The sequence below is a fragment of the Hyaena hyaena genome, unplaced genomic scaffold, assembly GCF_003009895.1.
Source record: "Hyaena hyaena isolate Hyena2069 unplaced genomic scaffold, ASM300989v1 scaffold_132, whole genome shotgun sequence".
Lineage (NCBI taxonomy): Eukaryota > Metazoa > Chordata > Mammalia > Carnivora > Hyaenidae > Hyaena > Hyaena hyaena.
The window spans coordinates 2984315-3009705 of NW_024080764.1; positions in this window are offsets into that span (position 1 = coordinate 2984315).

Below are 25391 nucleotides of genomic sequence, written 5' to 3' on the forward strand. Positions count from 1 at the left end.
TAAATGCATGACAAATCTCTCTCTATATATATAGCCAAGTGAACATCTAATTGGTATTAAAGGACATTAGAGCTCTGGAGTTACAGATAAATAACTTCTCAGAATTAGACCTCAAATCACTCGGCTGTTAGACATTAAATAAGAATATGTGAGTTTCTCAGTTAAATTAATAGTTTTCAGTTTGAAAACTTTTAGCAAGCCTACACTGAGACATTTCTCCCTTACAAGTTCAATCTGTCTTGTATGTGTGCCAGGCAATTTATAATACCTGTTACACATTTTAATCATATCCCAAATTCTGTCTTTATTTAAGCCATAGCATCTCTGTATGTACTATTAACGTGGTATTTTCTATTATCTGCTCCTGTGCTCAGTTCTTCCTACTCCTTGCTCTATCATTATTCATCATTAAGCGTAACTTACTTACTGTCTATATTACAGACTTTCATTACTATTAAAATCATAATATAACTCCTTGTCATTGCCTGTAGAATATATAATAAAAAAAGGACTACCACTGTTTACAAAATAATTGTGATTGATATTTTTCTTCAGTAGCATTGGCTACAACATTTTTTACAATATTTCTTTGCTCCAGCAATGCCAAGTTGGTAGAAGTTCCCTACACATGTCAGTTTCATGACTCTGCATTCCCACATTCTATTGTTACTTTTTAAAAATGCCTCCCACTACCTACTGGTTGGGCAAAATACTACTCCTTCTTTGAAATCTAGCTGAACATTGAACGTATCTGTCAGAACTTCTGATAAATGTAGGTAGATCTGGTGGCCTGGTTTCCTGTGATTCTAGAACATTTTGTGGGAACTAACTTGTCTTACTCCATGCCTTACCTTGCAATGTAATTATTTGTACTGTTGTGCATCCTAGCAAAGCCTGGGCTCCTTGAAATCTTGGATATATAGTATCTTACTTCTCTTTGAATGTTTTTCTAAAGAAAAACGGATAGATGAATAGATGATTTTGATGTTTGGTTTTAATGATGAAATTACATATTTCTTTTGAGTTAACATATGTTTTAAATGTTTATTTATTTTTGAAAGAGAGAGCCTGCATGCCAGTGGGGGGAGGGGCGGAGAGAGGGAGACAAATGATTTGAAGCCAGCTCTGTGCTGACAGCAGGGAACCTGGATGTGGGGCTCCAACTCACCAACCGCAAGTTCATGACCTGAGCCAAAGTTCTTTGCTCAACCAACTGAGCCACTCAGGTGCCCTGAGTTAACACATTTTAAAGACATAAATGCATCATTAAATCTCTCATACTGTTGCTACAGCTTAGTACATCAAAAAGTCCTATAATATTTGAAGTAACTGAAACTCCAGCAACTCATTTATTTCCTGATCTGTCTCCATTGTTTAGATCAACTTAATGATCTCTTTTGAAACACAGATTTAGAAACACAGACAAACCTAACAAATGCAACAATGTTTCTCTGTAAGGAATACTTGACCAGTATTCCTTTCATCTAACCACAAAATAGAAGTTTAAAATTCTTTAACTGTGTCTCTGGCATTTTTATTTTATGCCTAGAAGGCATCTCACATTATTCTACAAGCTGCCACAATCTGTGACTTTTCTCTAGGTAAATTTCCAATAAAGAAGCACTGACAAAAATGGAGTGACAGAGGGTGACTTTAAAGTCAACCACTCAGTCACAGATGTGCTCCTAGAAATGCATTAGTGTCCAGGGACCAAATTACATGCCACCAAGTTAAATCCCAGCAAACTGATACTGGTAATAATGTAATCAACTGGAAAAGTACCACCAACTTGGGTTCTGTCAATAATTCTTAGAAGTATACTAACAGCCTATTTCCATTAGAAAAAATACATATACAAGATACTACCCTTTCTCCTGATAATATAAAAAAATGCAAGCAGTTTGCTAGATATTTTTAGTATAACACTCTGTCATGCATGTGTTAGACAAAGGATAGTAAACAGCTATGAACTTTGGTCGCCAGTTTTTCTCACATAGGGAGAACATTCGCTGAAGTGTAAAGAGGAGAAAATAAAAATAACTTCAAAGAAATCTAGAAGGAAGGAGGGCAGGAGATTAGCAAGGATAATGATTAAGGGAATTAGTAAGGGTTGAGGGAATGCCTACAATATAACAACTTTTTCAGATCACATCAGTTTTTCTCAGGTAATATTTTTCTGTAGCAATTTCAATTTTGGAACCCTAATACCTTTTTTCTGTGTGCAGTACTCTTGCTCAGAAAGCAATAACTTCTAAAAAACAGCCATCATGCAATCTCTTTTGTCAATAAAAGGAATAAAAAGCAACAATGCCTGAAGCATGACATTTAAATATGCCTTAAATCACTCATGCGGCTATTCCGTTAATAGTGCAATACAGCCATAGAGGCTTGTTCTGTGTCAACTTTATGGATTCCATTGTTCAATTTAAAATAGATATTGGGAAGTTCTCTCATGACTCATTTTATGACTATTCTTTCACCAAAAGCTTGCATGCAGTTCCATAGATATTAAGTTTTTGAATCTGGACAGAGAAATACTGTGCACATAGATTTTTGTTAAATTGAATTTTCTGAAGATTTTAGACTTGATGTACCATTACCAGATACTGACATACCACTGCTCCTTGGATTTTCACAACTCTCTATTAGTTGTGTAGTTAGAAGCAAAGACTGTATACAACTCTACATTTAGTTGACTAAATGCATATACCTTCAGATTATAAAAGAAGAGTAAAACATAAACATGCTTTTGCAAACAGAAATATGGGTGAACATGAGTGAAATCCACGGCACCTTCACCTAAATGGCTCTCAATATTTGCAGAAATCCTGGTACAAATGACACCATTAGGATCTTTGGCCACTGCTGTACATTTACAAGGCTCGGCATTTTTGATGAATTAATTAGGGCTAAGAAACCAATTTAGACCCAATGAATACTATGTTCTAGTTTCAGGTTATTGGTTGTAATTGTTAGGAGCTTGGGACAATAAAACAGACTTAGTAAAAGGGTGGGCAAGTAGTTTAAGGCTAAGATTAGGAAGAATTAGGTAATTTAGAAAGGTTGAGAAAAAAAAGCACTCAGCAAGTTTTATAAGTACTTTACCCTGGTCCAGACAAAAGAGGTAGAAATATGATAAGAGCTCATCTTATTTTCAAGATTAAAGCCAAATAAAATATAGAAATTAAGAAACCATACAATCCAATATGAAAATTACTAGAATCCAGAGGAAGAGTCCATATGAAGGGTATAGGACCTGAACAATTCAAATATGACTCAGGAGGAGTGGATTGTGTGAAATATAAGATAATAATGCTTGTACATAAATTAATCATTTGAACACTGGTAATTCTGGCTCGGTAATATTATATATAAAAATATTACCTCCCCCACTATAACTTATGTTTCAGAAAACTGAATTGTCTTTTAAATTCTCAAATAGACTACATTATTTTCTACTTTTAGGCTATGCTTTGTATCATTCACACTGCCTGGAATTCTGCCTTTACTTGTGAATAGTTAATAGTCATAGTTTTTGATCTACCTTCTATGTTATCTCCCATATTCATTCATGTCCAGCTCTCTGGATAAGACTCAGTTGTGTTTCCTGTATGCCCGGAGTATTTTATATTTATCTTCACTTCATAACTTATAATCAACTTACTTATAGCCTTTCTTTTCCAGGCCATATAATTCTTGAGGTTAAGAATGTACCTCATTTTTTTCTGTAATTGCCTTAGTGCTTGATGTATTGAAAGTGCTCAATAAATGTTTATTAGATAAATATACGACTACATGCATGAAAGTACCCAAGATTACTTAAGAACAGTTGTGACCTCCACAGTGTGACATGAAGGTTGTCACACTCATCCATCTGCCGTTGCTTAAATCCATTCTTCCAGATCTTGAGGCTATTTTCATCTTTGAATATTTTTTTTTAATAAAAAACTACCCAAACATTATCAGGGAAGATTTTGTGAAGGTAGAACACTTTCTGAGACAAAGCAGAATTTAAGGTAAGACATGAGTTGTCAAGAAGACATTTTACCAATCTCACAGTTTTACTCATATCTAACTCTGAAAAACGCCTTACCTAGAATTACCTGTTCTCACAATGCTTAATGTTTATTTTAATGATATCCCTGATATCTCTATTTTTTTATTTTTTATTTAAAATGTTTTATTTATTTCTAGGAGAGAAAGAGAGGGAGACAGCATGAGCAGGGGAGGGTCAGAGAGAGAGGGAGTCACAGACTGAAACAGGTTCCAGGCTCTGAGCTGGCAGTCAGCACAGAGCCCGATGTGGGGCTCGAACCCACGAACCGCAAGATCATGACCTAAGCGAAAGTCGGACGCTTAACCGACTAAGCCACCCAGGCGCCCCCCTGATATCTCTTTATAGAGATCATCTAACTCAATGGTTTCATCTAATGTAGCTGGTGAACTCCTGAGGGGTTCTTACAACACTTGATGCTCCAGACCACCTGCTTTAAAAAAAAGAAAAAGAAGAAGAAAAAGCTTATGATAGTCACACTATTAAAAGAAAGGTAAAAGAATGGTCAAAGCTTTCTTTTGTTGAGCCCACTTCAGAAATGGGCTATTATTATCTGAACTATCGTCTTCTTAAGGCTGAGTGGAATGAAGACATAAAATAAAACTAAAATAAACCATAAATTCAGGCTTGTACCAGCCTGCTGAAACTTCCAGTTGTTCTCAAAACAGCTTTCTATAAGCAGGGTAGATTTTTTTTGCTTAGATTTTCAATTCTATCTAGCCTCCCCAGGTAGACAGAGGCTAAGAGGTTGTACAATTGGGATAACGGAAAGAAAAGCATTTCACAGGGAGTAAAGCTAATAACTAGCATTTGAGTGAATTTTTGAAGGGGAGTCAGATCCCAGGAAGAAAAAGAGATGAAGATACAGTTGTCCTTCATTATCTATCATTCTTTTTCCCACAGTTTAACTACCTATGGGTCAACCATGTTCTAGAAGCAGATCAACTCCTCCTTAGATATTATCAGAAGGTCAATAGTAGCCTAACACTATGTCACAGGGCCTACGTCATTCACCTCACTTCACGTCATGTAGGCATTTATTATCTCACATCATCACCAGAAGAAGTATGAATACAGTACAATAAGACATTTTGAGAGAGAGAGATCACATTCACATAAATTTTATTATAGTAAATTGTTATAATTGTTCTATTTAATTATTAGTTATTATTAATCTCCTACTGTGCCTAATTTATAAATTAAACTTTATCACAGGTATGTATATATAAGAAAAAAACATAATATATATAGGGTTCAATATTATCTGCTATTTCAGGCAAACAATATGAGTCTTGGAACATAATCTCTGTGAATAAGATGAGACTACTGAATTAATGATGTTGCTAATGTTACAGGGAGATTTCAGATTTCACAGTAGCTTACCCTATTGTGATATTCTGGATGTTTTATCGTTTATGATAAATTTCAAAAATGGCTATAATAATTTGAAGCTCCTCCCATCAAAACTTAAGAAGGTGAGGGCACCTGAGTGACTCAGTCAGTTAAGTGTCCAACTTCCACTTAGGTCATGATCTCACAGTTCATGGGTTTGATCCCCACACCAGGCTCTGTGCTGGCAGTGCAGAGCCCTATTGAGATTCTCTCTTTCCTTCTTTTTTGCCCTTCCCCCACTCGTCCTGTCTCTTCCTCAAAATAAGTAAATAAACTTTTTTAAAAAATCATAATAAGTGGGTGGGAACTCTTCTACCCATATGTTAAAAACAAGTTTGTCTAGGGGCGCCTGGGTGGCTTAGTCGGTTAAGCGTCCGACTTTCACTTAGGTCATGATCTCACGGTTCGTGGGTTCGAGCCCCGCGTCGGGCTCTGTGCTGACTGCCAGCTCAGAGCCTGGAGCCTGTTTCAGTCTGTGACTCCCTCTCTCTCTGACCCTCCCCTGCTCACGCTGTCTCTCTCTCCTAAAAATAAATAAAACATTTAAAAAAAAAAAAAAAACAAGTTTGTCTTGTGTCTTGCTTTGACTAAATGAATAAATCAGAAATGTTAATGTGCCTCCAGCCTATGCTTCAAGAGGACTTACACAATTTTTATTAACTTCTTAGAATACCTACCACCTACTACAATGCAAACAAGCTCTGTCTAGATTGTTAGATGGAGAGAGCTGTGTGATGTAGACACCCTTATCAGCCATGCTAGTAGAAAGGCATCAGACGTGAGAATAAGATCATTTCAGATCACAGCCCATAGCAAAAACTACAGAAGCATGAATGAGCCCCGCCAAGATCAGCCTCGTCTGGCCATATAAGCAAAAATGATACTATGATCAACAGATTCACTAACCATCATAATGGTTGTTGCGTTAAGCATTAAGTTTTGTGATGATTTATTTGCATATCAAAATCTGCCAATGCATTCTTTATTATCACATTCATTAACTATTTATTGAACACTACTTTGGGCCCATTGTATTAAAAACTGGTGATACAGAAGTGAACAAGTCATAGTTTCTGGCTTCAAAGTGTTTGCTATCTTTTGGGGAATATACAATAAAATAAGTGCTATTAAAGTGATAATCAGAGAATGCTATGGAACATTCAACTTAACAAATGGTTATTTATATAAATTGTGTACTTATATGAATGCATTCTTATTTAAACATTTCTATAAAGTTAAAATAACCAAACTGATACTTTGCCTAAATGTAGTGTGCTAAACTGGTACCCTTTGTTTCCAAAATATTCAAGGATTTAGAATAAAATGAAATTTAATCAGATCATATATTAGCTTTCCTGGGTGGCAAAAAGAGAAGTCTGTATGTTCAAACAGGGATAGGAGAGAGTCAAATCCTTCTCAGAACAGTAGTTTAGCCATCTATTGTCACAAAAAGGACAAAAATCAAAGCCAGCCCCAGGGGCATTATTTATTCCAATTGGGCTTTGACCATTGTTCCTAAGGAATACAATTTACTCCCTTGGCTAGATGGCCTTACTTCTTAATGATTTAGAAAAAATATTAAGAGCACATTTCTGTGGTGTAGAGAGTCAACCCATGTTAATGCTCATACATGGAGCATGATATTATAAACTTACCCCTTCATATCTCCACAACAAACCAACCTTGTCTAAGGGGAATCTCATAGCCTTCAGGAAAGTTCTCTATATTGATCTACGACAGATACTTCTTGATCTAGTAGATTAGCTCTTTTTAAACAATTTCTTCTAAGTACTCTCTTAGAGTACCTACTCCATTATATAGACTTTTATATTATTATTCCGTAATAGCCAGATTATTTACCCATTATAAGAGACCTAAAGAAATCCTAATGGCTCGATATAAGTAATATACATTCTTGAGAGTGTTTAGTAATATAGAAACTATTCTAGTTTCTGAAGGTGCACACAAGTTTTTTGTAGTGAAGTAATCACTCAGAAACTACGAATGTTGATGGGAACCTATGTGTTTGAGTGATTTTGCAATTGTACATAAACCTGCAGATATCACAGGGAAAAAATCAACTTGAAAAGTATGTCTTATTCGATGTGCAAAGATTGAAGCAAACATCTGATATGCAGCTAGTTTCTAAGTTTCTTGTCTTGTTTTTTCTCACATCAGCAAATGTGCAGTCAATACAGTATGTGCAAAGCCTCAGATATAATTATGTATATAACAGATTGTAAATAGCCTTTCAATTTTTTGGTAATTTACATATTTTTGTGTGCACAGAATATTTTGAAATGAACACATGATACCCAAAGAAGGTTAAAGATAAGAATAGATCATCCTTATTTTAATGAAGCAAAGTTCTTGCATTTCTAATCCTTGTACTCAAATTAAATAGTAAACCAAAGCATTAACTGAGCCACTTTCATAAATTTGTACACATACATGCAAACACACACACACACACACACAGACACACGCTCATGTGCGTGCGTGTGTGCGCACACATACACACTTACATGCTTGGATTCACCATTTATTCATTTATTATATATTAGCTCTGTATCAGATATTGTCCAGGAGGCAGTGAGTATAAAGCTAGTTAAGTACCATGGAACTCACAGAGGAAACAGATCCTTTCCTTATGAATGAGTCCAATGAGAAAGTACACAAAAGTTCTCATGGAGATGGGATCCTGGGGAAAAATAAAACCCAATTTATTACATAGGAGTTGGAAAGTATTTGACACATGAGTCAGTAATAAGTGTATGCCTCACTATAATAAATACCAGATAAAAAGTTTTATCAACTAAGTTGATTTTTAAAAGCATATAGCAGTAGTTGCTTGTAAAAAGTATGGACTTTCATACACAGCCATTTTGACCCATTCCTGTCTTTACTGTTGCCCCAGGAAGGGGTGTTTTGGCACAATTATTTGAAGCAATTTTATTTAGTGTTATATTAATCTTTACTTTGTATTATGAACAATATAGAGCTCCTGTCAGGACTAGTGTTCTCTATTGTCTTATAGAAAGGTCTTCACTTTGGAGTTTCTTTGTAACTACTTTTTAAGCCACAGACCTATTATAAGGGTTAGTTTACTTAAAATTCTGAGAATATAATCTATTGGTTTACTTAACCAGGTATATATAATTTGTCATAAACTGAAAGAGATTTAAGAAGTCAGAATATCATCTCCAAACCTTTCACTATGGAGCACTTATTCTTCTCTGAATATCTCAAACTTGGTAGAGTCATGGGAATTCAACTATTGAATTCTAACTGAGGAAAGGCATCAATTCCAATATGTATATTGAATATAAGACAAGCTCAAATTATTTCTTATCATTATTAAATAAAATAAGCAGAAATTCTAGTTTATCTTTCCCACATTCAATAAATTATCTTGTACACTGGGAAAACCAACACTTCACTGCTCTAGAGTGAAAAGAGCATATTATTTGGCACCCAGTATGCACAAATACACACATATGAAACACCAAGTGATATACTCATTCTTAAATATGCAAATCTCCGATTTTCTATATAATATATTCTATTTTATTAAAAACATGTATTGTGACTAATTTAACTTCATAATTTATTAGTGTGTAACTGCAAGCAGTTTTAAAAATGTTGTTCTCAATAATCGAGAGATATTAAGACTTGTGGAGCATAGTGGTGTTATTGTTAGGTCTATAAGGTCCATTCTGGTATCTGAGTGGACATAAGGCTAGACAGAGAAACAAATAGGAGGCAGCTGCATTACTTTTATCCAAAAATAATGTTTTATTTTTAATTGGAGCAACATTCATAGAAATTGAAAGGATAATTTTAAAAAATACTAAAAAATATTTGGTAGGTTGAATCAATAAGACTTCATTACGTAACAGAAAAGAGTAGTTGGAGGGTTGGGAAAGGGTAGAAAGAGAAACAAATCAATGTTTTACAACATTGAACTAATGAACTCTGATGTTACCAACAAGATATAGTAAATACATATTTACTATATATATATATATATATATATATATATATATATATATATATAAATAAGAGGATGATTAAGGGGTAGACCTCTTGACTTTGAAGTACCTCTAGAATATCTATTCAGAGATGTCTGGCTGGCATTTGAATGTTAGATCTGACGTGCCAGCAAGAAGGTTAAAAATCACAGCTATGTAAGTTATCAGTACATAGTAACTACTTCTCAGTCTGAACAAAGACAGATTACCTAGAGAGAAGCTCAGAATTAAAATAGCAGACTCCAGTGGCAGAGTTCTGGAGAGAACTAATACCTACCAGGCAGACAATATAAGAGTCTCAAATTAACAGTGTGGGACTTGGAGGAAGAGGAGTTTGTGATGACTCAGAAGGCTGATGAGTAATTTTTAGATGTTCAGAGATATCAACAGTGTCAAAGGCAGAGAAGCCCACAAGGTTACCCAGAAGGTAAACAAGAAAAGTTCATTGCATTTGAAATTATAAGGTCATTGATTAAAAGTGTGGGAGACCTTTCTTCAAAATGCAAGAGGAAGAAGCCAGCCACATTTCTGGGGTAGAGAAGTGGGTGCAGACACATTGGTTGCACAGTATCCTTGCCACAAGCTTGTGGGTGGAGGGAATAGAGAAAATATAAGAGAGAAAGTTCCTTTATTTTTTGATGGTCTGTTTTGTTTTCAAATTTGTTTAGTAGAGGACTAAGAGTTTTGACAATATATTGGGAAAAGGAATAAAAATGATGATTACAAATTTAATGGTTGAATACAAATTAAAATATAAGCTTACTATTCACAACAAAAATATCATTAAAGACTGTGATCTTGTGATCTCCAAAATAAGATATATCAGTGACTAATTTTTTAAAAAACTGACTTTTAAATCTAAGAACAACAACAACAAAAAGAATGGCAAAGCAAAGTCATAGTCATTGAGAGAAGACATTTTTACCTAACAAAATATGTTTCTACATCTCACAAAAAACTTCAACAGAATTTTAGTATTAATTAGAATTCCTGACTTACTTTCAGACACATTATAATATTAGGAAAAATAAACATGATATATTGTGATACATTAAAGATGGTCAAAATTTCTTTGATATTCCACCATTCAAGAGGTAGAGCAGAGGGGCACCTGGGTGGTTCAGTCGGTTAAGCATCTGACTTTGGCTCAGGTCATGAATTCGCAGTTCATGGGTTCGAGCCCCACATCGGGCTCTGTGCTGACAGCTCAGAACCTGGAGTCTACTTCAGATTCTGTGTCTCCCTCTCTCTCTGCCCCTCCCCTGCTCGTGCTCTGTCTCTCTCTCAAAAATAAACGAGGAGGAAGAGGAGGAGGGGGAGGAGGGGGAGAAGGAGGGGGAGGAGGAGGAGGAGGAGGAGGAGGAGGAGGAGGAGGAGAAGGAGAAGAGGAGCCAATGTTTCTCTCCCTTTAATCTAAATGGACTTTTGAAACCGGTACAATATCACAAAAGAGAAACTTTGCTAGTTTCTGAATCTGGGCCTGGTCTCTTGACAATTTACCTAGAAGCTTTTTGCTGCTATGGGAGAAGTCCAACTACCTTGACAAGATCATGCTGGAGTGTTCAGACATAGATACTGTCATCGACTGGCCCAGCTGTGTCCCACTTTCCAATCATTTCAGCCTAGGCACCAGACATACAGGTGAAGCTGTTCTGACCTTCCGTATCAGCTCATGAGGCTGCTGAATAACAACTATTGACTTTAGTCTACGACACATGGCAAAGAATCACCCAGATGAATCTTGACACATAAGGTCACTAAATATAATAAAATAGTTACTGATTTAAGCTGCTAAGTTTTGGGGTAATTTTTTATGTAGCAGTAAGTACTTGGAACACATGTTTTAAGAAAGATGATTCTATTTCAACAGATTAACAATAAAAGCAGTAAATAGCTGCAAAAAAACATGTCCCACTCACTCCTCAATTATTTTCTTGACAATTATTTATCTTAACTCCCTCTTTATATGCTACTTAGGGGAAGAAAACAATAGATTTTCTCAGTATTTGATTTGCTTATATTCAATAAAGATAAATGATTACTTTATATATGTATATATTTAAATCTACCCTTTACCATATTTAGATATGACACTAAAAGAAAAAGAATCTTGATTACAACATTAATGCTATTTTTTATACTCATTATCTATACCTTTAAGTAATGTTCTATAATAAAGAATAATAGGGGTGCCCAGTGGCTCAGTCAGTTTAGCATCAAGTTCTTGATTTCTCCTTAGCCTCAGGTCATGACCTCATGGTTCCTGAGACAGAGCCCTATGTTGGGCTCCATGTTGATAGCACAGAGCCTGCTTGGGATTCTATCTCTCCATCTGTCTCTTCCCCCGCCCCGAATAGATAAATAAATAACAACTACAAAAAATAATAACAAAAACATATTATGTTAGCAAATATTTCCCATTGTTACTAAGGCATATTCAAAGCAGATGAAAAGAAAAGGATTGCTAGCGGGGTGCCTGGGTGGCTCAGTCGGTTAAGCGTCCGACTTAGACTTTGGCTCAGGTCATGATCTCGCAGTTTGTGAGTTTGAGCCTCTGCTCAGGCTCTGTGCTGATAGCTAGCTCAGACCCTGGAGACTGTCTTTGGATTCTGTGTCTCCCTCTCTTTCTGTCCCTCTTCTGCTCACGCTTCTCTCTCTCTCTCTCTCTCTCTCAAAAATAAATAAAACATTAAAAAATTAAAAAAAAAGAAAAAATGAAAAGGATTGCTAGCTAATGTATTAAATATAGTGAAACCTGGTTACAGCTTTCAAACATGCTTATTTTTCACACAGACTCATTAAAACAAAACCAAAAGCCAAAAACCAAAAAACCAGGTAAGAGCCTTGATGTTCAAGGTAGGCTATTCCTTATGGAAATTAGAGCCAAAGAATAATGGCTTGAATAATAGAAATTATATAAAAAGTTCCATGAAATCTATTTTCTTTCATTTTGTGTGGCTTCATATGGACTATAATTACCAATTTTTTTAACTTACTGTTGACTGTGAGCATTTTCACTGTGATAAACCACAGGAAACAGTGATGCAGAAAGCAGAATTTTCTCTATTGAGACAATGTTATCTCTGATATCCTACAATGTATTAAGACTCATAATGCTGCTGGCATGAGTCTTTGGAAAAAAACAGTAACAAGGTATCAACTTCTTCCCTCTCAAGCTGTCCCCATCTCCCTACCACCACTGATGATGGAAATTTGGGTGTATTAACTGAAGATAAGAGTTTGATAAGTATCTCTTGATAGGTAGCGGAGATAGAGAGATAGATAGATAGATAGATAGACAGACAGATAGGAAGGAAGGATAGTCCCTCTCTACTACTGTTCAGAATGTTATATGAAGTACAAAATTGGGAATTTAACATGGTAGGTAAATTGATTATTTCATATGAGATATAATGAATGTAAAGCAAATAATATTTTTGCAACTATCTTCTAAGGTTAAAGATAGTTATTTTGACATTAAAAGGAACTGTTTTAGGGAACTAAAAGTTTAAAGATTTATGTAAAATTGCTTATAATATCTATTCTGCTTAAATTTTATGGTGGGTGCACATTATTTTAGCTAACAATAGTATGAGCAATTTTATTATTTTATTATTTTATTTTCTTATGGTTAAAAAATATGCTTTAATTGCGATTTTCATTGCTTGGACTACAATAAAAAATGCTGAAAAAGTAATGCTATATAAAGCAGCCCTAGATTGGATCACTCTTTTTATTAATGAGTATTTCTCTGCTTAACAAAAACTAATTAATGTTAAGTACTATTTGAAGAGATATTTTTATGTAAGAGATCAGATACAGAATAGTTTCAGTGCATTAATAGCTAAAAATATCTGTTAAACAAATTTTTATAGTACTAGCTATTCATATAGTAAAAAAAATTGAATTTCAAGGGGTTATATGGTACAAGGACTTTTCTTCAAAATTTAATATCCAATTAATTTTAACAACAGCATTATTGTAAGATGAAGGATAACCTCTAATTCATGTAAAAATTGTTACTCTGTTCTCTCTCATTAGTGAATGGATGGACAATTATATTATTTAGATACAACCCAAAGATAATGACTCATAAATTCCTCATTCAGTGGACAGATATTTATTGAGCACCTAATGTGTATCAGAGATAGAGTCACAAACAGAAACTCCAGAGTGACTTTGGGAAGCTTACAGTCTAAGTGGAAAAATATAAGATAAAATAAACAAAATTAGTATGTTAGATTGCAAATACTAAAAATAATAGGGCAGGAGAAGGAATGCAGAGTTGATGGATCTGAGAAAAGTGTTCTATTTTACATAGCTTAATCGTGGAAGACCCTTCAGCAGAGTGGAATGAGATGAGGGAAAGATCTATGTAGATATCTGTAATAAAGACATTCCAGCTAAGCAAACAGAATTTGAAGAGTTTGAGAAGAGGAAAGGCCACATGGCCAGCTGCCAGAACAGATAAACAAGTGGAGAGATTAAAAGGTGACCAGGACAGGGGCACCTGAGTGACTCAGTCATTTCATCAGACTTTGGTTCAGGTCATGATCTCACAGTTCATGAATTCAAGTCCTGAGTGGGCTCTGTGCTGACAGCGCAGAGCCTAGAGCTTGCTTTAGATTCTGTGTCTCTATCTCTGCCCCTCCTCTGCTTGTGCTCTGTTTCTGTCTCAAAAATAAACATTAAAAAAATTTTAAAAGAAAAGGTGACCGGGATGAGAGAATTGAAGTGGGATGAGTAAAGATTCTTGGAGGACCTAGAAGTCCAAGGGAAGGGATTTATCATTAATTCTCAGGAAGATCGGAAGCCACCTCAATGTTTTGAGCAGAGAAGTGACATTTTGACTTTGGTTGTGAAAAGATCACTTTGGCTATTATGTATCATTAGATGCATAATATAGAATTACATTGATTATTAATAACAAAGGAAAATAAATCCAGAATCTCTCATGTTATAAATCATTACAAGAAAGTAAGAGAAATCCAGCTCAAAGGTTCAATTTAATTGGTAGTTTTCAAGATATTTGCAATGCATTTTATGGATCTAATTGTACTCAATCATGAGGTCTCGTCATTATTATAAGCCCTAATGTCAAATATGAAAATTAGAATTTCTCATTAGGGAATTCTGAAAAGTTCTTGGGTGATCTTCCATTAGCCTCACTTTTACTTCCATTTATAGTCTTACATGTCTTTCAAGGTCTAAATTACTATTCATCTAGCTCTCATCCAGCTATGAGTAATTTCTAATAGACAGATCCCCCGTTAGCTTCTGCATAGCAAAAAGCATGTGATGTACTAATTGAATCTCAATTAGCTTACATCATATCTCTTACAGAATTTCAAAACATGATTGTTACCATGTGAAAGGTTTGGAGAGAGGAGGACAAACATTTTTCTTTCTGTCAAAGGGAATCCAACTATCTGTTGAGGACTTATAGCTTTCATCACCAAAATATAAAAGAAGCTGATAAATAAAGGGATAAGGTGCCTACTTTTATGAGCTGTCAAAGAACACCAAAGAGCACACGACAGGTTGACTTTAGATACAGGTACAGGTGGCAGCATCAGCCACAAGAAGCCAAACTACAGGTTCTTTCCTCTCCTCACCTGTGATACTGTGACTTGCTTTAGTTCCAAAATAATTAGAAGGAATTGTGGTTTCTTATTGGAAAATCACTCAGCTGGCTGACTTTAATCTCTCTTAGAGATGGTTCACAAAGGAAACAACAGGGAAACAGCAAACAAGTTGGAGGCAAAAATAAAGCCAAGCAAATTTATACTAAAAATGGTAGAAACTTTTCATAATTAGATGAAATGCAAAAGTTTAGAAGTTAAATTATGATATTTACTTGAAAACACACTGTAAAAGGGGGAATGTATTATTTAGACACCAGCAACCTGGTGAAACTTAGACATTTTTCAAAGAAAAAAGATGTTGTGCAGACCTCAGAATATTGCTTCCTCATTTCCCCCAAAGTTTTTGGTGAAATGAATGAAAGACTGTATTTTGTTTGTGAACTACTAGGTATTTTCTATTAATAAAATGTCTCACTATAATGAAAATAATGAAATAAATAATTAAGCAGTGGCAGAATTTAAAAATAACTTATAAATAAGAGCCCTTTAAGTATTCAGCAAATGTGAGATGAAGAAAGGGTCCCAATTAACACCTGGCTTTCAGTATAGCTGTATATATAATACTTACTATTTGAGAGTCATTATTCTAAGCTTGAGAAATACAGCTTCAGGTAAGTGCTTGTGTTCATGGAACTTACATCTAAAAAGAGATTATAGACAAATAAATCACTGAAAAAGAACACTGCAGAAAGAAATGAGTGGTATGAATAACATAAAAATAGAGAGAAAGAGTCAAGAGTTATTGGTTGAATTAGGCCATACTTTAGATTTAGGAGTCAGGGAAGCAAGGTGTTTCTGAGATTTCAATTGAATTGAAACTGAAAGGGCAAGTATTCTAGACAGAGGACATAGCAAATGCAAAGCCCCAAGGAGAGACAAAACTTAAAGCATAAAGAATGCTGATGTAGCTAAAACACAGAATGTTAGGGAGGCAGTGGTAGGGATTGATTCAGAAAATGTAAGCAGGGATCAAAACTTTAATTTTATTTTAGTGTGATGCAAAGCTACTGAAGGGGTTTAAACTGAGGAGAGACTTGGTTTGATTTATATTATAAAAAAGTTACCCTGAGGTCTACGTGACCAAGGTCAAAGTAGAAGTTAAGATATTAGAGGCACAGTTCAGATGAAAGACAATGATATCTTGGGCTGAGAAACTTAACTAAAGTGTCAGGAGAAAATTTTTTAATTATAATAAAGTATTTTAAGAACCCTTAAGCACTTTACAATCATCCACTAACACATGTACAATTGATGTGCTAATTACAGATCATTCTGAACCTTTGATTAATATTGGCTCCCTAAGGAGTCTTATTAAGCAAATATTTGTATCATTAAGACTAAATGATTTTCTTTTAGACATACAGACTAGTGCTTTTTACAAGTGAATGCACCAAACTTAAGAGAAAGATCATGTAGAGAACATTATCTATCATAGTTACCTAGATGTCATCAGAGCCCTGGAAGCTAGGAGAAGAATATATTCACAGCATGATGCAAAATTAAAGCTACCTGTCCTTGACTTCATGTTCAGTAATAAATACTTAAGGACCTTAAGATGATGATGATGATGACTGATGATTGATGATGAAGATGCTCTTATAGTAGCCTTTGGATGGGAGAATAAAAGTACTCATTTAAGGTGTTAAGTACCTTAATTTTTGAACTGTTTTTTATTAGTAGTGATAGATTTAGGTCAGCTCATCCATCACTTTCTTATAGATTCTCTTGTGATGAATTGCAAGAAGCCATTGTGTTAGGAGTTCAAGATGAGGCCAAGGAATAGAACCATAAATTTAACAGAGACCCTGAACCTGTGTGTGTGTGTATGTGTGTGTGTACACCTGTGAGCTCACAGGTGAGACAAAAGAGCCAAGGAATAGAACCATAAATTTACTGGAGACCCTGATCCTGAGTGTGTGTGTGTGTGTGTGTGTGCATGTGTGCATGTGTGTGTATGTGTACATCTGTGAGCTCACAGGTGAGACAAAAGAGAAAGAAGTTATTAGAGTTTACTGAGTGCTACCCATTTACTATTTCCTTAGCTACTTACAGGTGATCAGAACAAGACAGTTCACACAGATTCCAAACACATCTGGCAGCCCAATGTTAAAGATATTATTTAATTGCTATTCAAATGTTAAATTTTAAAAAATAAAAATCTAAATAAAGGTGGCCTGCTTTATACATTAAGCACCAAAAGGACAAGAAAGCATCAGCATGCAGAAGAGTGTCTGGCACAGTAAATATCTATTGAAAGAAAAAGAAAAGCCCTTACACAAAGGATATGAGTCTGGGGTGTTTGGAAGAGAGCTACGCCCAGCCTGGTTGCATACTATAGCCTTTCCACTAGCAGTAATGAAAAAAGAAGACATCATAATTACTGGGTTGTGCTACTTCAAGGACTATGGATTAGACCCTGAAAGTGGTGTCCATAATTTATTCAGGCTATAATTATTGGGTAACATCTGCAAAGTTTTAGATCTAACCTATGGTCAAAGCACTACTTTTTACACATGTATCTATCAATTAACAGAGATTGAAATGCACTTCAATGTTTTCCCTTCACAAACAAGAAACTTGGAATCTTGAGAGAAACTCACTTTACCTAAGCTAACATAGATGATTAGTGATTTGTGGACCCCAGGACATCAAGTTAATCAAGTACCATTCATAATACCCTGAGCAACCAAGTACTATGATCATCAATATTAATTCATAAAATAAGGTATCTATAATATTCACTTTTAAAAGTTTATATATAGTGTGTTTCTTATGCCATTAAACTCATTTTGTACATTTACACAAATAAAAATACTCCAATACTTTAAAAGAAAATATTTTTTGTTGAGCAGCAAAGAGTGATTTAAAATATATTAAAATGTCCACAGATAAATAGCAACAATTCTAAGCTTTTTTTAGTAATAGGCTTTCAGTTTATACATTCTATTCTTTCTCAAATATCATTATGAATGGCAGTCATATCATATCAAGACCATTTATTTTTTTTATGTTACTCATATAATCAAATACACTTTTTTCGTATTTGAATTTCAGGATAGAATGGTGAATTTTTTATGAAGATATTTTAGGAGTCAGGCTCCTATTAGGTTAGCTAGATAAAAGTATGTGTTCCTCTTACCATGTGTTTGATAGGAAATCAGACATTGATTTATAATATTTAATTAATCACATGGCTCTTGAGTAATTATTAATTTGGTAGATTTCTCTAAAATGATAGTCATGGGGAATTTTCAAAACTTTTGCTTTCTAATGATGAGACATTCTGTCTTCCTTTGTTCTATTCCCATTTTATTTCCACCTATGAGGTACAGACAAAATGAAAATTTCATCACCCATAGAACTTTAATCTTTACAGCTAGAGAATACTTACATACAACAACAGCTAAATTGAGATAAATAATAGATTATGGTATTTTCTCAGTCATGTCCTACTGAAACTATGCAGAAAAAGTAAAATCATCAAAGCTGGGAAAGGACCAAGAGGTCTTCAGAAATCTTTTATAAGAAGTGTTGCTCAAGAACTAGGCTCAAGTAAGTAGATCTTGCTACATGTGCTTGCTAATCTTGTAAAACACTCTTCTGCATTGTCAGGACTCACTTTAGACTGTTCTATTTACAGTCTTTAAAGTTCCTTTGTCAAGAGGAATTCTAGTTGCAGTACTTATGAAAACAATACAGCATTTTCAATGTATTAATACAGTATATGAAAAAAATGTAAGAACTTGGTTATATCTTTCTTGTGATAAAAATAGTCAGAGGAAGGAGTTCGGACCTGAGATAGGAGCTTTCCAATGCCATCACAGTGTCTTCTTTCAACTTACTCTCCATAGAGTTTGCCATTTATCCTCATACTCATAGGATATTTGCTCTATTTCCAAGCATTCCATCCATATAGGAGAAAGGGAAAAGACCAAAGGCAAAAGACAGAAAGCAGATTTCAGCAAGTCCTTTCTCCTTTCAAAACTTTGCATGAAGGCCCACCAGTGATATCTACCTATATTTTGTTAGGTAGAACTAGATCATGTGACATGATGCCTAGTTAAAAAAATGTTTAGGAACATGGTCATTTTAGCTGAATACAATGCCAATTGAAAACAAACCAAAACCCGCTTCCTTAGTTAAGGAAAAGAGGGCCAGATGGTACTGGCAAACAATTAAAATTTGATTTGTGTTTCCTTACTCATTAAGGAAATGTCCATCTTGTTTAAAAGTTAGATTTCTTTATTGTAGAAATCTTTGATATTCCTTTATATACACTACCTACTAGATCTTTCTTTTCCAGACTTTTATTTCAACCAGGATCCTTTAATACATTCCAGCCTGCTTTTTTCTACTTGTGCAGGCTCACACACCCCTATACCAAAAATAACTCCTCAACAATAATTCTAATTTCAAGATGATGAGTAGGACACTTTCCTGAAAGCTTCTTGAAAAGGGACATTTATGTTTTCTCTATTTGGGCTAGTATGTTAAGCTTGAGAAAAAGAGGATTCCAATCCAGGCCTATCACATGGTTAGGCCAACTTGAGAAGCATTATAGATTGGCTTTTCATCAGGAAGCAAAGCAGTTCCTCTGTGAATGTCAGAACACGCAAGTCCCCATTCCAGTTATACATTCAATGTCATACAGAACGATGCTGAATATGAGTAGAGATTAACTGTAGCAAATTCCATAACCAATTCAGAATCAAACATGGACAGCCATAGATTTATGATCATCATAATTTGCCATGATATGATTTGCCATGGCATGTCACATGTTCCTAGGCATCTTCAGAATGAATTTACATTCATAATTTCAGATAGAGGGCTATCTCTCTATAATATAATCTCTGTAATTGAGATCCTTATCTCTATAAATTTCTTTGTAAAAGGTGGGAATTTTCAGGATTTATTAACATTTATATGCCAACCTATCCTCATCAGTATGTTGAAAGTATTTCATAAAGAGTTGATTTCATAATAGAAAGCTTCTCACGTATAGCATATTAAGGAGTATGTTTGAGGATCATCTTTGAAGTTATTCAGAACTGAGTTTGATTTCAGACTCAGCTAGTTCAGTCTATTCAAACTCTTGACATTTCAATTTCCTTATTTTTAGAGTGACACAACAACACTTGCCTCGTATGCTTGCTATAAAGATTGAATAACATAATAAGCATAAATGCTTGAAGTAATGTTGTCATATATAACATGCTCAATAAATGATTGCCACTATTAATAAACCAAGTTAGAAGGGAATAAAAATGACTAAATCTTCTAGGATTTATCTACATTTAGGAGAAATGGAAGTTTGGGAGATGCCCTTGTGTTTTTGTAAAACACACTGATATTAAATATAATTTTCCACATCATTCTATGAAAATATATTTTAATGCTTTTTAACATATTCTGAATAAAGTCACATGAGCAACTAAAAATCATGTATTATTCGTACATCCTTTTATTGAAGCAGAAGCAATCTCTTTAAAGCGTATAAACACTTAAGAAAAAAGCTAAAGACAGTATTGGGAGATAAAGGAAGAAGACAGTTACCAAGAGTTATCAAAGGAAACATTTAAATACCAAAGAGTACTAAGTAATGGGAAAAATACCTTTCTGATGCTAGAGACTATGCTTGAGACAAAATGATATGTGCCTGAGAAATTCAAGTGTAGAGCATGCTTGGAGAATCTTACCATAGAGGAAGAGGGTCACATGAACAGTAAAAAGCTTTTTCAGAGCACTTTTGATTTTTTTTTTATGTTTCATTAAAATGCTATGAACCAAACATCCCTAATATGCCTTCAACATTTACTTGTATTTGCTATTGTAAGTCTAGAAAAATATGAAATATCTAACACAAAACAACATAATGGGTACCAATAATTCATAGTAAGAAACATGCTTACACAAATGAAACCCATTTCTCATAACTCAGACGCAAGTCTCTTTAATTTTACAGCATCCTTTCTGGCTAAAAGGGCTCATTCGATATTTAAACAGCATCAAATTTTACTTTAAATAAACTGCAAATGTTAAAACCTATTGTCTGAACTTCAGATAGTTTTATTTTTGAGGAAAGTACTTTGGGCAAATATACATGTGATTACTCATCATAGATTCCTCTATCATCTCTTTCCAAATAATCATAATTTGAATCTAAAGAAAAGGTCTGTAACTCACATACTCTTTAAGTTAAAATTGATGACTGTCAAGATATGCTCCATTTCTAATATAATTAGGCATAAAAATATAGATTTATTGTACCTGCTATGAACAAAGACGAATAAGAACTTGTCTCTGTCTCTGCCATCAAGAACCTTACACTCTCATAAATGAGTGAGTCTGAATAATAAGCTAGTATTGACCTAAATGCTGTAATGAAAGAGTAAAACAAACATTACTAGAATGGACGACAGAAAAAATATCTTGGCTATTCACCAAAAGAGAAGGTAAAACTGAGTGAAGAGTTTCATGCTGCTATATAGTTTAGTACCTGGAAGAATGGAAGAATAGGTAAGAAACAAATTAGTTTAGAGGAGAGCTGGTATCTTTTTTGAAGTGAGGAAGAAGAAAGAAATCTCCAAAACTGTGGCCATGCAAAATCCCAAGTAAGGAGACTCTTAGGTAGACACAATGAATGTCTCTAAGTGGGGAAAAGAATGTGGCTTTATATAATTAGTTACAAGGGGAGATGGGCTGTTAGATTACCCCATTTGGAAGGCTTTGACATAAGACTCAGTATATTTTAAAACTACAGACAAGAAATTACATTCTTGACAATAACACTGGTTGTTCAGAACACTGAGATAATAAACTGTAAAGGGTTATTTTGTAAAACAGCCCCCTAAAATACCTGGAGCTATAGGATCATTTCCTTTTCAGGTAAGCCATTTGAAACCTTATGCATTTTGTTAAAGTTTGATATAGTTTAGATGTAATTTGGTGATTTTAATCCATTTGAACTGTATTTTTAATAATTCTATTTTTCTAATTATATATTGCTATTAAACAAACATAATTAATTTTGTTTACTGATCTTGCATCCTGCAACCTTGGTCAATTCACATTAATTCATTTGTTTTTGTTTTTGTTTTGTTTTGTTTTGTTTTTGGTAGATCTCACTGAGATTTCTTTATTTACAATCATGTTTTATATGAACGAAGAAAATTTTACTTTAGTTGCAAAATACTCAATTCAATGAGTTTTGCTAATTGTATACATGTAACAATAAAACAAGATAAAACAGAAAATCTTCATCACTCCAGAGAGTTCCATCTTGCAACTTTCCATCCAATGCTATCTCCCCTGAGTCACTAATTGTTCAGATTTCTATTATTGTATATTTTTTGCCTGTTCCTATAATTTATATAAATGGAATCATACAGCATGTCCTTTTTTGATTCTGTTGTCTTTTGCTTACCATTACATTGTTGTGATTCATCTATGCTGATATAGATATAGATATAAATATAGACAGACTTTTTTTTCTTTAGAAGCTGTATGATGCTAGCCTGTAAATTTAGATCCATGGTCAATTGAAAGTTATTATTTTACAAAGGCAGAGATAGGGTCAATGTTCATATTTCTATATGTATATTTACTTTATCTAACACTGTTTATTAAGAAGATTTTCCTTTGTCTGACTGAATTGACTTACTACCTGGTCAAAATTGATGAGATATGTGTAGGTCAGTTTCTGAACTCTCCATCTGTTGCATCTGTTTCTTGTTCTTAGTGCAATAGGCTTTATTGGAATTCTTGAAATGAGGGAGTGCAGGTCTTTCAAATATTTCATTTCCAAAATTATTTTTCCATATAAGTTTTAGAGTAAGGTTATAAATTTCTTCAAAAACTACTGGAATTTTGATTGGTATTATATTGAATTGTAGATATACTTTGGAGAATGTACATTCAACAAAATTGACTGTTCCAATTCATGATCAATTATTTAAATTCGTTTCACTTTTCTGTAGTTATTCTCTGCCACTTTTGTTAAATTTATTCTTAAGGATTTTAGGTTTTCAATGTTATTATAAACTGCAAATAGAATATAACGATTAAGCCATATCATTTATAGTAAAATAATCATGTTTAGATACATTCTTTATAATTTAATTTCTTATAATCTATTAAGACTATGGCTAAGAGTATGGTCTATCATGATGAACGTTTTCTGTGATCTTAAAAATGTCGCACAATTATAGTTGGGGTGTTATATAAATGTCAATAAAGTCAAGCTTTTTGTGCATGTTTGCTTGTGTGTGTGTGTGTGTGTGTGTGTATTGTGTGTTTCTCTGTTTGTTGTCTACTTGTTCTATCTATTGCAGAAAGGGTGTGCTACGTACAATCCCTGACTCTGATTGTGGATGTGTCTATTTTTTTGCTTCATGTATGTGAAACTTTGTTTTCAGGTAAGTGTACTTAGAATTGTTAGATCTTCTTGATGACTTGATCCTTTTTTTTTTTTTTAAATATTTTTTTTTATTTATTTCTAGGAGAGAGACAGAGAGACAGCGTGAGCAGGGAAGGGTCAGAGAGAGAAGGAGACACAGACTCTGAAATAGGCTCCAGGCTCTGAGCTGGCAGTCAGCACAGAGCCCGACGCGGGGCTCGAACCACGAGCCGCGAGATCATGACCCAAGCGAAAGTCGGACACCCAACCGACTAAGCCACCCAGGCGCCCCAGACTTGATCCTTTTAGCATTATGAAATGGCCTCTTATCTCTGATAGTAGATCCTCTGCTTGAAGTATAACATGTTGGAAAGAGCCACAGCAGTTTTCTTCTAATCAGTTTTTCACGGCATAGCCTTTTCACTCTTTATTTTTTATTTAAACATTTTTTAAAGACTTTTATTTATTTTGAGAGAGACAGAGACAGTGTGAGTGGAAGAAGGGCAGAGAGAGGGAGAGAGAATCCCAAGGAGGCTCTGCCTGTCAGCACAGATCTCTGTGAGGGGCTCGAGCCCATGAAATCATTAGATCATGACCTCATCTCAAACTGAGAGTCAGAGGCTTAACTGATTGAGCCACCCAAGCACCCCTCACTCTTATTTTGAACCTCTTTATATATTTATAATTAAATTTTGTTACTTATACATAGCACACAGTTGAATCTTGCTTTTTAAATTTTTTTAAGGCAGTCTGGCATTTGTTGCCTATTGGCATGTATATTCTATTTCCATGTAGTATAATTATTGATATGGTTATATTTGTCTATCATTTTATTTCACTTTTTATTCATATGTTCTTATGTTTCTGTTATTTTTTTCAGATAACTCAAGTATTCTGTAGTTTTGTATTTTGCATTCTCTATTTGCACTTTAGCTTTGATATCTTGTGTTATTTTTTATGTGCCATTCTAGAGAACACAATATTTATCTTTAATTTATCAAAATATACCTTTAAAATTATTAAAACACATAAAAACAGGGCCTTTCCAATTATCCTGTTTCATCCCTATATGTTCTTGAGGGGTTACAGTTTACTTCTCCACCTGCTACAAACCACACAGTACATTTTATCCCAGGCAAGGATGCATCCTCTCCTATCAGGCTGCTGCTATGATATGAAAAGATAGGAATCAGTAGTCAGAGAGGGAAAGGTTAGGACCTGTGCTCCCCTGGTGGGGAAAAACACATATTTTGGAACAATGCTGGGAGGGTCTGACCACAGCAAACCCCCTAGGGCATAAGGTTCCTCTTAAGAATGTAACAGACACCACCTACCCCCCCCCCCCCGCCCCCGGATTCCCCTCAGGAATTTGACAAAAGACCTGACTAAAAATAGTAGTAGAGTATGAAACACATGGCCCACAAGGACCACCCCTCACACAATGGAATCAAGCCAATCAGAATGGACACCCAAGCACCTAGAGTTATCACGCCAATAAGGATAGGACCTGAGAAGGAAAGAGGGACAAGGGAAGGAGGGGTGACCAGACCTTATCAAACAAAGACCCTTGCCCATAGTCGCGGGCATTCACTTTCAAATACCCTTTTTCTGTAATGAGAGCGTTCATACTATTCTTCTTTTCTGATCTTTTGCCTGCTGTTGATATTGTGTCCACCTCTTCAGTTCTTCGAATCGATGAGACAACAAAACCCAGCTTTGAGGTAAAAAATCATGCAGTACTGCTAATGTCAAGGACAAATCAATCTAACCTAGAGATCTGAACTTCATCTGGATGTAGTTGCAGTTTTAGTTAGAGTCCATTCACCACCAATTAATTCTAAAATCCAAAATGAACCTCTGAATAATGTTGT